Source organism: Heteronotia binoei, chromosome 2, assembly GCF_032191835.1.
Source record: "Heteronotia binoei isolate CCM8104 ecotype False Entrance Well chromosome 2, APGP_CSIRO_Hbin_v1, whole genome shotgun sequence".
Lineage (NCBI taxonomy): Eukaryota > Metazoa > Chordata > Lepidosauria > Squamata > Gekkonidae > Heteronotia > Heteronotia binoei.
In genome coordinates this window covers 77,084,302-77,099,023 of record NC_083224.1, presented here as the reverse complement: position 1 = coordinate 77,099,023, position 14,722 = coordinate 77,084,302, and the positions used below count along the sequence as shown (strand labels likewise).

Here is a 14,722-nt window from a genome sequence, read left to right as displayed (position 1 = left end):
CGAGTACATTTGTTTGCTCCAACATAGGAATGAGCACTCAAAATGGATTCAGAGGCCTGCATATATTATCCTTTTTATGATTTTGTACAAGGAGCCAGAATAAACTCCTCTTCATCAGGGAAAACAGAGGGGTTCAAGATAGGAAGTGATTTTCACTTGTCAGGGATACTCTAGGCGAGGGGTGGCCAAACTGTGGCTCGGGAGCCATGTGTGGATCTTTCAGAGATATTGTATGGCTCTTGCAGCCCCCACCACTCTGTCAGTTGGCTTGGAGAGGGCATTTGTCTCTTTGAATCGCTTCTCCAAACCAGGTCACCTGGCAACTTGGAGAATGCATTTATGGCTCAAGTTGCTTTCTTTCCACTTCTTCCTTCCCCCCATCTATTTGCTTTCTTTCCACTTTTCTTTCTACCTTTCCTTCCTTGCGGCTCTCAAACATCTGACATTCATATCTTGCGGCTCTCAAACATCTAATGCTCATGTTTTGCGGCTCTCAAATATCTGAAGTTTACTCTATGTGGCTCTTATGTTAAGCAAGTTTGGCCACCCCTGCTCTAAGCTGATCCTGCATTGAACAGGAGATTGGGCTAGATGACTTGTATGGCCCCTTCCAACTCCATGATTCTATGATTAAACTACAATGGTGGAATCTTTTATTCCTCTTGCCCTTTCCTTTGAAGAACGCCATGTCTACATACTTAGTTAAATCTTATATCTTCAGCTCAACTTTGACTGGTTGGTGAATAGTGTTATTTCTCATATTCTATGAACTTTGAATGCCAGAGGCTCCAACCCTAAGGACACTTTCCTGTGAGCAAACTCAATTATGTAACATAGGGTTAAAGTCTGAGTAGACATGCTTAGGATTTTGCTCAAAGTCTAATGGTGCCTGCAGTATAATTCAGACACAGGGTACAGAATTGTGATCCTCAAGGAATTTTGTACTTTTAGATGAAAAAATAGATAAATATAGTGTAAAAGCGATGCCCTTAGTTATGCAGTTATCCATGAGTTAAAGGATTTGCTGTTGCATGAATGTCAAAGAAGGTGGTGAGCATTAATTATTACTGTAGACAGCTAAGTGTTAGACATAAGCCGTGATGATAGATTTTCTCACAGAGATGAGAAGGAAAGTTTTGCACTACTTAACGCTATTATTCTTGTATCGCTCTAGAGTTGTAGAGAATAAAATATGTGCCCTGAGACTAGATTGAAGTTGAGTTACATTTATAGATAAAATATGATCTCTGTAAATCACTTGCTTGTTGATTTAGGAATGAAAATATCTAGATTGTATTTCATATCCATATACCTGAGCCTTTAATAAGTTGCAGTCAAAATTCAAAATGGTATCTAGCATTGTTTAGGTAACCAAACAGGAAATGGCTGCTAGAATTTGAGGTCTGTATTTCTGAAGACTTTTTACGGTGTCTGAATCTGGAAGCTTAAAACATAAGACTTTTTAACAAAGAATCTTGGCTAGAACCTGAAGAACTCCTAGCAACTACTTGGGAACTCAGTTTGTTGAACATAATTCTACAAACGTGTCACTGACTCTTGTCTTTGCCTTTCTCTCTTGCTCCATAGGCTGTTCAGTATTAATCCAGGATTAAGACCAGAGTATTTAAACAAACAGCTGAAACCACAGTATTAAGGTAAGGTTATGAAACTATTCTCTGAATTTATAATTGGAACCATGCTATAAGTGTATTTACATCCTGCTCCTCCAAAATTTAGCGGCCCCATGGCGCAGAGTGGTAAAGCAGCAGTACTGCAGTGCTGTGGTTTGAACTCTCTGCTCACGACCTGAGTTCGATTCTGGTGGAAGCTGGATTCAGGTAGCCGGCCCAAGGTTGACTCAGCCTTCCATCCTTCCGAGGTCGGTAAAATGAGTACCCAGCTTGCTGGGGGGGGAAAGTGTAGATGACTGGGGAAAGCAATGGCAAACCACCCCGTAAAAAGTCTGTCGTGAAAACGTTGTAAAAGCAACGTCACCCCAGAGTCGGAAACGACCGGTGCTTGTACATGAGACCTTTCCTTTCCCTCCAAAATTTAGAGGTGGGGAGGTGGATGGAAGCATGGCAATTTCATTTTATTCATGATGGTCATGTCCCTTTAGGTTGTGGTTGAGCAAAAATGTAACTTTGTTCTCTATAAGACTAGCTCTGTAAGCCATGTGAACATCTTGACATTGGACTTGAAAAATGCTAGTTCATAAAGTGCTGAAAAGCTAAATAGTAGTGTGCTGATATCTTGTTCAGAGGACCAAACTGGTTTTGGCAATAAGCCTGCTAATACTTCTTCTGGTTTACTGGCCTCTATAGAAGTAAGCAGGTGCTTACACATGTTGATGGGGGAGGGAAGGGAGAAGCAGGCGAGTTTTCTATAAATTGGAAGAATGGCTTTACTTTGTGGAACATTTATGGCCTGAAGAAGGGTGTGGGGAGATTATCTCTTCCACTTTACAAAAGCCATGGTGGACTACTGACTACTGGCAATGAAAGTCAGATGGGGTTGTATCTTCCTATTGCTTTGGGTTACGAGTGCTTGATTCAACACAATGGTTCATAGCAAAGGGTTGCTGGAAAATAAAAATTGAAAGAGAGGAGTGTAGACTTCCCCCCCTGAAAGTACTGTGAATTAGACATCGGTTCACATTGAGGTTTTTGCTTCCTGTTTCTTTTGGTTACTGAAAAGGGCACATAAATGGTTGTGTTATGTTAATATAGGCTCGTTCAGCTATGTTTCTGATAGATATTTAATGTTTTCTGCCTGCTAGAAAAGTCCACTTAATTGAATTGCAATATCTTTCTTATTTGCTTCCTGACTGGGCTTCTTTCCTGAAAGTTTATTTGGTACTTTTGTAGATGGCACAGGCACAGCAGTTTGGGGGCAGTCAGCTTTGCTGAGTGCCAGTACTAGCTAGAGGTCCTCCTCCTGAGCTTCCCTTGATGCTTGGTTGCTTCCAGAGATTCCTGAGAGAAAAGTCCAGACAGTAAACACCACAGATTCAGCAGGTATAGGGTTGCCAAGTCCAATCCCAGAAATATCTGGGGACTTTGGGGGTGGAGCCAGGAGACACTGGGGTGGAGCTGGGGGGGGAAACGGCGCTGGGGAGCGTGGCGAGCCGTCTCGGAGCGGGCGACACCGCTGCACAGCTGCCGCCTCTTCTCCACTCGCTGTGGCTGCTCCTCCGAGATGGGCTCAGGCTGAGCCCATCTCAGAGGAGCAGCTGCAGTGGGGCGGGGGGGGCAGCGGCGGCCTCGCCCGCTCCGCCTCTGGGGTGGAATCGGAGGGGGGTGGAGGCGGGCCAGAGGCGTGGCGAGCCGCGAGTCCGGGTCCTAGAAGGGCCCGGATTCGCGGCTCGCCATGCTCCTGGCCTGCCTCCGCTCTTCCCTTCTCTGGTTTTGCCTGCGCTGATGCCGCCTCTTGGCTGCTCCTCCAAGATGGGCTCAGCCTGGGCCCATCTCGGAGGAGCAGCTGCAGTGGGCGGGGATGGGGCGGCTCGCCATGCTTCCCAGCGCCGTTTCCCCCCTCCCCCCGCTTTCGTTTTTTGGGGGAGCGGGGGAAGAGGGTGGAAATCCTGGGGTCCCCCGCCAGGGCGGGAGGGTTGGGAAGCCTAAGTAGGTATCATACTCCACTGCATCAGTTTCAGTGTCTGTGTAGTGACTTTAGCCCCTAGCAGAGGCTCTGCACAGTAAATCAACTTCAGGACTATCAATTTGCCTTTGACAGAAATAAAATTATACAAGCAATTCTGGGAAAAGGTTAGGCCTGAGTAGGGTTTCTAAGTCCAACTCAAGAAATACATGGGGACTTTGGGGATGGAGTCTGGAGACTTTCCCATTCTCTAAATCTAAAAAGATAAATAAAAGTACAGCAGTGCAGTGCCCCTGAATACAGTCTTCATTTCCTTGTCCTCTTTTTTTGCCTTCGAAGGGTTCTCCAGCAGCTACACTTCCACTTAATGGAAGTCTATTTTGTCATACCCCCCACAAGTCCCTTGTCAGGCTTTGGTAGCATTTCCAAGCATGGCTTTATTAAGGGACACACAGAAGCACTCACAAAGCAGCCAAAATAAACGATTAATCCTTTCTCAAACACAAAGTTTACAAGCCCACACTTCTGTGATCTCACTGGCACAATGGTATAAATCACTTTACTCATGGGAGTTGCTGAATGTAATAATTTGCTTTATTGCAACCAACTTCCTCAGACTAACACAGAAAAATGAAAGTAAGGAAGAGAGCAATCTAGAGGGTGGAGTTTTCCTCCATCGCATAATCAGGTTCTAGTTCACTATTTTATTTTATTTTACCCACATGACTTCTAAAACAAATACAAAACAAGCAGAAGAACTGTGCTGTCTTCCTGATTCACACACAAACTGGGAAGAGCCAAATGGCTTGTCCCCCTCACATGCAGTTTTCTCCTGCTGAGATTTAAAGGCACATGGAATGTTTTAATCATTGATTGGTTTTAATGTGAATTTAATATGAATTTATTGTTTTATTATTGTGTTGTTCACCTTAAATGTTGTTAGCCGCCCTGAGCCTGCTTCGGCGGGGGAGGGCGGGATACAAATAAAATTTTACATTACATTACATTACATGCACATTAAACACAAACAGTTTGCAAGCTTCTCCTAAAATGTCGTTCCCAGATTTAAAGGTATATTATGGTTGTTGGGGTGGGCCTTCTCCCTGCCAGCCAGTTGGCCAGGGGCAGAGAGGAGCCTGCAAAATTAAGGAATTCCTCGCCTGGATCTGGAGGCTGGCAAGTCTGGGTTTGAGATCTGTATCTGAGTTCCGGCTAAATCTTGAATAATCTATCACTATTTAAATAGATTTTCTCAACCAGTCGTCCAAACTGAAAACTTCAGGTGATTTTTCATCACTTGAAATTTATGTGTTTTCACTTGAAGGATTAATTTTCTATGGAAGTTGGAACTAATGAAGAACTATGAAAAGTTCACATTTTTTTTATTTTTACTGCTTAACTCAGAGAGGCAGAACAAGCAATCTGGTCTTCCCAAATCCCACTAGAATGCAGTGTTTTCCGGGAACACACCCAAACTATATACCTGGAACACCTGCTCCAGACCCCTGGAAAGATCCCCTATTCCACCTGATTATTTTTTGTAAAGTCAGAACAGTTCTGTAATTTCATTTTGTAAATTATGCAGACTGACCTGAAAAGGCATTTGGGAGGGGTACATTTTGACCTCAGAATTTTCAGAATGAGCATTCCTACCCAGAATAGCATTTTCAAGAGGCAAAGCACTCTCCACCCCTCTTATACCAGCAGAAAACCTGGTGCAGGGTTTCCACTAACATACACATCTGCATGGAGTCAACGCAACAGTCGCTGGAACACTATCATCCTAAACTGAAGAACAAAGTTTGAATCTAGTGGTACCTTTGAGATCAGCAACTTTACTCATGGTATAAGTTTTTGTGTGCATGCACATTTCTTCAGATACAATGAAATGGACGTTACCAGTCCATATTTTACTGTGCTCACCCTCTATATGTATGGACAGGTAACGTCCATTTCATTGTATCTGAAAAAGTGTGTGTGCACAAAAAAACTTATACCTTGAATAAAAGTGCCACTGGACTCAAACTTTGTTCTGCTGCTTCAGACCAACATGGCTACCCACCTGACTCAATCCTAAATCAATTTATTCCCTTCTACGTCCCTTTAAATCAATGAGATTATCAGGGTGTAATTCCGCTTAAGATGCCACTATGAAAAACGGCAAAAAAATGGTTGAAAGGAGAATTTTGGTATTCCATATTTAATTGTTTCACATTTTTGCTCATTTTAGTTCCTTGAAGCAAAGAAAATCATTTTATCTGTTGAATTTGAAAATCAAAGGGCCTCTGCAGAATATTTCTTCCTGTCCCCTTGATTACAGATTGTGATTTTTGCTCTTGGGTTCACTGTTTGAGAACAGGACATGTCCTTAAATACCCTTATTCCTCATCAGTTTCTTCTTGACTTGCTGCACAGTCTGTGTAGTATACTTCCCAGTTTCTAATTGGATGCAGTGAAAGGTTATGGAGCTTTGTGAAATGCTGTTCTGTGCTGCTTCTGAGTGTTTCGCTTCAGGGATTAGTTGCAGACAGCCACGTGTGTCTGAGATGCTGAGTTGGTTCACAGCTATTCAGCTGTGGCTATGTCATTCGCCCCCCACCCCCTTCTGCCACCCCCTGGCTTCTGCTGAGACACAAATTGAAATGTAGCCCAAGCTCAGGTCACCATTATTTAGCATCACAAACAACAAACGGAAGGGAGAAGACTGACCCAGTTTACTTTGCTGGATTCAGCCAAATGGACACTAGAGAGTATTCCATCTGCATCCTTTCAAGGCGGGTGCTTTCTTTGCATATGTTAACCTGAGCCAGTGTTCCATGTGCTCAGCATTTTCAAGTAGATAAGCCTGAAAAGACAGCCAAGCAATGGCAGAAGTACAGAAGCTTTCAGGATTCAAGAGGAAAAACTGCCGAACCAACTGTGAAATCCCCTATTCAAGGGAAACTGATAGTGAGTAGAACTGAAAGAAAAGAGGATTATGGGTGAGGTAGAGTCCTTATGCACTCTTGTGCCTTTTAGCACCTTTGTAAAGGGGAGAATTTCAGCAGTACATCTTCTCCCAGAATTGGTATCATAGTGTGTGAAAAGCTACATCTGCTGAAACGCTTGCTTCTGTAAACACAGGATATCTGTTCCATATACCATCTGGCAGCTTGTCCTGTGAAGAAATGAGAAGTCTTATTTTCTTATCTCAGAGAAAGCAACAGAATTTGTAACACAGTGTTTATCTTTTTTCTTCTCTTTACCATGCAATTACTGCTTGAGTTTTTTGACCCTATTAAGTATTAACAGAGCATGGCTTTTTAGCTGTGTGTTTCTTAGTAGAATGATTTGTGCTGGAAATCATAAAATCTTTTAAGATTTGCACATTTTAATTACAGACCAGTGTCTACAGTGTTTTTCAAAAGCATCATACCTGTCCATGTTTTAACATGTTGTAGTAATGAAGTTGTGTTATTAGATTTCACTTATCTCTGTATATATGATGGATGGTGAAATTTTCTACCATCTGTCTACCTAGTTTCCAATTTTCTTTTGTTTAACTAATGGTTTTGGTTTTGATATGGATTGATTGAACAGTAAAACTGCAAGTATTGTTTATGGGAAATGCGTGAGTGAAGGGAGGAAAGCTTTGTGTCTGTAAGGGCACTGAAGACACTAAGTTATGATTTCTGCAAATGCATTGACGCTACAACACTTATATTTCTTTTGTTTCCATGCTCTCCCATTTATTCAGACTGAAATGTATGAGTGGATTAGATCACCGCTTTGGATCTGATATAGGCTTCTAAGTGTGGGGAGCTTAAGCAAAGATTGGGATTTGAATTTTATTACCTTGTGTAACTCTGGGGAAAGTTTCTTAATGTCTTGTCTGAGTTGTTTGAGGAAGCCAGACAAAATTGGAGGCATTTTGCTTATGTATTAATTTCATTAAATGCACCATTAGTTTTTTTACATGCAACAGACTTTCCCTTATTTGGGTGCTAGTTCATGCTGCTCATTAGATAGGTGGAATACTGTGATCAAAATTCTTGTATTTCTCCATGCCACCTGCCTTGAGGGAGAGATTATGTGAAGAAAAAATGAAAGTCATAGCAACAAGCTGCTTCTATTAGTCCCTGGCCCTGGGTGGTTACCATTCAGCCCCTCACCATCAGCTCCACAATATATTATTTGAATGCTTCTTATCTCTGGAGCCATACAGCCTCTGTAACATTCACGATTCAGTGGTACATGCTTCCTGCTGGGCTAGTAGCTCTACTACTACTACTAAGATAAGAAGCATTCAAATAATATATTGTGAACTTGATATATAGTTTTAAGAGCTTCAGTATAAAGGCTTAAGTTGTTTATATGTGTTGTTTATTTATCTCTTGATAAAGACATTTATCGAAATGGGAAGTATAACTATTGAAATTCTCTTGAGAACCCACTTTATGCACATTCGGAGAATTTACATTCACACTACTCTGGAGTATTGACATACTTTACATATTCCTTGGAAGCCTGGGATTGTATTGGAACTTGGTGGTTTGTTTTTTGTCATTCTGACCATTGTATTTATTGGCAACAGTGTTGTGTGTTATAACATTTTGAATTTTTTCCGTAAGTATTTCTAGTGCTCATTTGACTGAGCAGCTTTTCCTCATACCTCCAGAGTGGGTGTTGGTGCTGGTTGATACTCTTCACCTTTGCCAGCCGTTCAGTTGCCCTCCTGGTGGGTGTGGGGTGGCTGGATGCTAGTGTTGCCAGGTCCAACTCAAGAAATATCTGAGGACTTTGAAAATGGAGCCAGAAGACTTTGGGGGTGGAGCCAGAAGCAAGATAAACCATGCTGGATCAGTCTAACATCCCATTCTGTCCAACACTCTGTGTCACACGGTGGCCAAAACCCAGGGGCCATCAGGAGGCAAGAACTCCAGAAGCCCTCCCAAGCCATATTGGATCAGGCCCATCCAGCCCATCCAAGCACAACTGAACTCTAAAGGAAGTTCTGGCAATCACATTTAAAGGGACCACATGCCTTTTAAATGCCTTCCCTCCATTTGGAAATAGTTAAGGATAGGGGCACCGTCTTTTGGGGTTCATAGAATTTGACCCCCTGGTCCAGACTTTCTGAAACTTGGGGAGGGGTGTTTTGAGGAGAGGCACCAGATCAATTCTCCATTTACCCTTTGGGAATTGGTCACCATAGAGTATAATGGAGTGCCCAGCAGACATTTCCTCCCCCCACCCCGCTTTCTGATAACCCTGAAGCGGGGGGAGGGCCTCCAAACCAGGGGATCCCCTGCCCCCAGCTGGGAATTGGTAATGCTACTGGATGCAGTAGTAGCTCTTTTACTGCATATTTTTCCTCCAGGTGGCAGCCCTTAGCCATTTTTCACTTCCCAAGAGATTGGGCTGTTGGTGACTTGGAGTTAGAAGTTAGCTGTTTGTGGCAGGAAGAAACTCATGGACATTTATCAGGGAGCCTATCAGAAGCATTTCCCCAAGAGATTCCTAACCCTTAAAACAGGTCATGGATAAATATATAGATGGGGTAGATAAAAATGCAAACAGTGGGGTCAAAGGGGCACATACAGGGCTTTTTCTTAGCAGGAATGCACAGGAACACTGTTCCAGCTGGCTTGGGATCAGAGGGTGTGGCCTAATATGCAAATGAGTTTCTGCTGGGCTTTTTCTACAAAAAACCTCTGAGCACATATATGCACGAAGTGTCACATGGAGACAGGATTTTGTTGTCTCCCCATTGCTGGTGCAACTGCAGATGGAGCAGCACTGGGGCTTCAACATGGCAGGTTTTCCTGTCCCAATCCTCCAGAAGTGGCCACCCCCTTCCATGGGCTACCAGGACTTTTGCAGCTTAGGAAAACAACAGTATTCTAGTGCTGATTTAAAAAAAAAAAAAAAGCTTCCGGGAAGGGGGTAGAAATGGCTGTCATGGGGAGAGGGTCAGGGAAAATGATTGCAATATAGATTAAAAAATCTGAATTTTCCACACAGCAGCCAGCCAGTTTTTGTGTGATCTTTCCCAAAACTTCAGAGCAAAGCAAGTTTGAGAAGTATTGGAAAAAAGCCAGGGGAAAATTCCCTGAGATGCACAAGTGTACTACAATGCTGTGGGGAAGCAGGGAAGAAAACCCACTTCCCAAAAGCATTAAACATGGGGCAGATGACCCATGCAGAAGACCCTCATGGTCTGTCCTGCATCCTCTTGCCTTTTTATTCCACTTTTCACATTTTGGAGAGACCAACATCTCAGTTGTGCTTTAATGCATAAAATACACAATGCATCAGAACTCTATACTCTGTTAGTCATCATGGCGCCACAGAATTATTTTTTGCTGTTTCCTACAATCTGTTTTGCTGTGAAGTTAGATCTGCTGTGTTGAGCAGCGTTAGTGGTGAACATTGCCATTTGCTTTGCTTGTTGTGGGTGGAATCGCCTCTTTATTCTGCAGTCCTTAGAAAAGAAGTATTGAAAGGCCTGTGTCTGCCCACAGGGCAGGAGAAAGATGTGAATGCTGCAGTTTTTAAAAGAACCTTTTCCAAGCAACAAAATAAGAAATCATTTCCCATAGCCTACTTGTTTCGTTGCCATTAATTTTCGGGCCACCAGTTTACAATCTTCACAATGCTTCAATCATATACTGAAGAGCCACTGTTTTTCTCAGCCATCTTGAATTCCTCAGTGGCAGTTATTTCTTGAGGGAAGCAGTGACTTTTCTCATCTCAGGCTGTTGGAAGTCCCCCTCCCCCTCCCCCTTTAAGCATAATTCCTAGTTCATTTCCTTTTGTCAGTGTTACCCAAGAAAGCAGGCAGGGAATGTTTTGGCCATAAAGAATGGGAAAAGGGCTGGGCTGCTCTTCTTAACTGAAGAGCTGTGTCAACATGGAACCCCAGCTGCTACAGGCAATGGCCCTAGACATCTGCTGCTCATCTGCCATATAGTGGAGTGCCAGCTCTGCTCTTGCAAAGCTTTATGTGTCATTTGTAGTTTGAGTTTTTAAAGATGGAGATAGGGGGGAGGTATTCTGGCCACTGAATTTTCAAATTTGAGAGATGCAAGTGAACTCTGACTCACAGAAGCTTATGCTGAAATAGATTTTAGTCTTTAAAGTGCCACTGGAATGCCCTTCAGTGGCACTCTCAATTGTAAGAAGAGCACTGATCTTCTAGCAGTAGTATGCACGAAAAGGATCTAGGGGTCTTAGTGGACCATATGCTGAACATGAGCCAACAGTGTGATGTGGTGGCTAAAAAGGCAAATGCAATTTTGGGCTGTATCAACAGAAGTATAGTGTCCAGATCACATGGAGTGATGGTATTGCTTTACTCTGCTCTGGTAAGACCTAACCTGGAGTATTGTGTTCAGTTTTGGGCACCACATTTTAAGAAGGATATAGACAAGCTGGAATGGGTTCAGAAGAGGGCAACGAAGATGATGAGGGGTCTGGAGACAAAGTCCTATGAAGAAAGGTTGAAGGAGCTGGGCATGTTTAACCCATCTTTAAGTACTTGAAGCGCTGTCATATAGAGGATGGTGTGCAATTGTTTTCTGTGGCCCAGAAGGTAGGACCAAAACCAATGGGTTGAAATTAAATCAAAAGAGTTTCCGGCTCCACATTAGGAAGAACTTCCTGACCATTAGAGTGGTTCCCCATTGGAACAGGCTTCCTCGGGAGGTGGTGGGCTCTCCTTCCTTGGAGGTTTTTAAACAGAGGCTAGATGGCCATCTGACAGCAATGATCCTGTGAATTTAGGGGGAGGTGTTTGTGAGTTTCCTGCATTGTGTAGGGGGTTGGACTAGATATGGGGTCCCCAACCATCGGTCTGTGGATTGGTACTGGTCCATGGCCTACTAGCAACCGGGTCGCAGAGTGAGACCACACCATCTCTTTCGTCTGCCTGGGTCCCGGGCTGGCAGAAGGAGCAGTGCTGCTGTGACCTTAGCCTACCGCCTTATTTATAGGCCCCTACTGATCAAGTGATCAGCGAGGGTCTTTAAATGCGAGGGAGGGGCAGATTGGCCTTCTGCCACTTGGCCATCTAGTGGGGAGGTGGCAGAAACAGCCCCAATCTCCCCCTCCCCATTTAAAGACCCCAGTGGGGGGCCAGGGCAGAGTGCAGGTGGTGGGCAGCTGGGGGCAAAAACCTAGTGCTGGCCCCGCCACCAGTCCGTGAAAAAAATGTCTTCCACGAAACCGGTCCCTGGTGCCAAAAAGGTTGGGGACTACTGGACTAGATGACCCTGGAGGTCCCTTCCAACTCTATGATTTTATTATTCTATATCCCAAAATGGACCTGAAGTGCTATACAACAATAGGGGAAAGAATAAACAAGCCAGCTATATCTTGGGCCACTCATTAATTCAATGGGCCAGCTTGTTCAAGGCCACAGCCCCTGTGCTGAGCCTTTGGGTCTTTTCCTCCACTCATACTGAAGGATTCATGACTGAAGGAAGCTCAGATGTTACATCCAGCTTGTGCTTTTTCCCCCCCCTTCCAATTTCCAGGTGTATCCAATATAACTTGGATACATTCCTGAAAACCACTGCATTCTAGTGGGCTTTGGGAAGACCTCCCCCCCCCCTAGCCAAATAGCTTCTGATTCTGAATATACTATTGCTGCTTCTCAGGGTTATTGCTTGCTAGGAATAAATCATTAATCATGAACTCCACAGATACGAAAAAGGCATTGGAACTGAAGTAACTCAGGTTTGTAGTTGTGGGAAATAGTCATGTTACTCAGTCTGAAGATCACTCTGCACTAGGGTTCCCAGCCTCCCTCTGGGAGCAGGAGTTCCCTTGTTCAGTTCCGCAAGGCCTGCAAGACCGCTCTCTTCCGATTGGCTTTTAACTGACACGCAGCCTACATTGTAGGAAACTGGAGAAATGCCGTTGCCACTGAAAATATACAACATCTAATGAGATTAGCACCAAACAAATTTTGATTGTTTTAAATCGTAGAATCTGTAATTGTATAATATGTATTGTTTTAATTATTGCTGTGATTTTATACTGTGAGCCGCCCTGAGCCTGCTTCGGTGGGGAGGGCGGGATAGAAATCAAATAAATAAATAAAATGATTCCAGGGCCTCCAACCCACTGACTTTTAACTGACGCGGAGCCTATATCATAGGAAACTGGAGAAATGCTGTCGCCACTGAAAATATACAACATCTAATGAGATTAGCACCAAACAAATTTTGATTGTTTTAAATTGTAGAATCTGTAATTTTATACTATGTATTGTTTTAATTGTTGCTGTGATTTTATACTGTGAGCCGCCCTGAGCCTGCTTCGGTGGGGGAGGGCAGGCTATAAATCAAATAAATAAATAAATAAAATGATTCCAGGGCCTCCAACCCACCGGTATAGGATTGACTGGCAAGGGGAGCCCCACCTCCAAAGAGCTCCATTGGCACCCAATGTTCCCATTGTGATAACATCACCCATAAGAGTGATTCCTCAGTGGAACAGGCTTCCTCGGGACGTGGTGGGCTCTCTTTCCTTGGAGGTTTTTAAACAGAGGCTAGATGGCCATCTGACAGCAATGAAGATCCTGTGAATTTAGGGGGAGGTGTTTGTGAGTTTCCTGCATTGTGCAGGGGGTTGGACTAGATGACCCTGGAGGTCCCTTCCAACTCTATGATTCTATGATTCTAAGTGATATAATTGCACTGGGCATGTTGCAGTTTTTTAAGGGGATGGCAGTTTTTTATGCCACTGCAAGCTTTCCAAGTACAGGTCAGGTCAAATAGTGGTGTGACTAAAGTGCATCTTATAATTGTATTTATTCAGATGACCTTGTAGGTTTGTACCATGATGGTGGGCAAAATAAAGACCACAACATGCTGCAGCTGCACTCATGTGAATACACCTTGATTTTTTTACAGTGAAACTTACTTACTGTGACCGCATCTTATTCTCATTGTTGAATTCTGCAGGAATGAGCTTTGGGAATGTCAGGTATTCACTGCACTTGATCTTTCTGTGGCTATAGCAAAAAAAAAAAAAATGTTTCATACGTTTTGTGTGATAACCAGCACTTTAGGTGGAAAGGATGGGAAAATGTCCTGAGAAGATCTACTCACCAGTCTTGTTCCTAAAGCTACTGGGTAATGGTGTGAGGGAGGGCAGACTCAATAAATATTGAGTTTTGGAAATTGGCTGGTTCATGTTGTTTTTTCATGTTTTGCTTCAGAATGCATGATATACTTGCACCTCTCCCATCATTTGGCTTCTGAGCAATTTTAGGAATCAGCCATTTGTTCATTTTGGGTAACATCCATTTTGGTATTTGTGGTTTTTTATTCTTATGGCTTGTGGTTTGCAAATGACTCAGAGCTCTCCCCATGGATCTGTTACATATAAGGCAAGAAAGAGAATAAGCAGGGGTGTGGAGGATGCAATGTACTGTGAAAATAGCAGGGAGAAGTGGCACATGGAATTGGTGACTGTGAGAAATGACTGCTTCCCTCCCCAAAGGGTGGGGGGACAGGCTAGCATTTAAAGGGAAAGTCTTAACAACCCCCTTGTCCCCATGCCTTTTAGTTATACATTCGGTGAAGCTAGTACTTGGCTTCTTTACTGGCTCCTGAACCCATCCAAGGTATACAGCAAACATGTGTGAACAAAGGATTTCAGTTCAAGGAAGATCAGAGAAACTGGTGATATGTGAAATCTATTGTTTTAGCTTGTTTCCATAAGATTTTAGATGCGTATTCATATTTATATTTATATACTTCAAAATTAATAAAAATATTAAATGTAATATGTGGAATCTACTGATTTCTGTGAAACTGATAATAAAACATAATCCAGTGTTTGGTTAACTGTCAGTAACAGTAATGGGATGGTCACTTGTGTTTGTTCAAGTGCCTGGCAAATTCACATATGAAGCATGTATAGGAGGCCGGGTATGGAGTATTCTTGTGAAGGAAACTAACCCTTGCCCCCTGCTATGCTTCATGTTTTCACTTTCCATTGTTTGAAGCACTTTCCTTTCTCACCTGCTACACTTCTAATAACAGCCTGATTAGAAAGAAGAGGGTTTACTGCGACAGCAGTGAGATAAGGTGGGAAAAGGGAGGTCCTTTGTGTTCTGGTGCTCAATACC

The 14,722-nt window shown here is 43.2% G+C and overlaps 1 protein-coding gene across 26 annotated transcripts in view; it reads left to right on the top strand.

Annotated features, from left to right (window-relative positions):
- Positions 1–14,722, top strand: part of NFASC (neurofascin) — a 351,530-nt gene that overhangs the window by 103,286 nt on the left and 233,522 nt on the right. For all 26 annotated transcript variants that reach the window (XM_060231340.1, XM_060231335.1, XM_060231339.1 and 23 more), the window contains exon 2: positions 1,588–1,655. The gene's annotated coding sequence lies outside the window, so the exon portion shown is untranslated. The remainder of the gene's footprint in view (positions 1–1,587; positions 1,656–14,722) is intronic.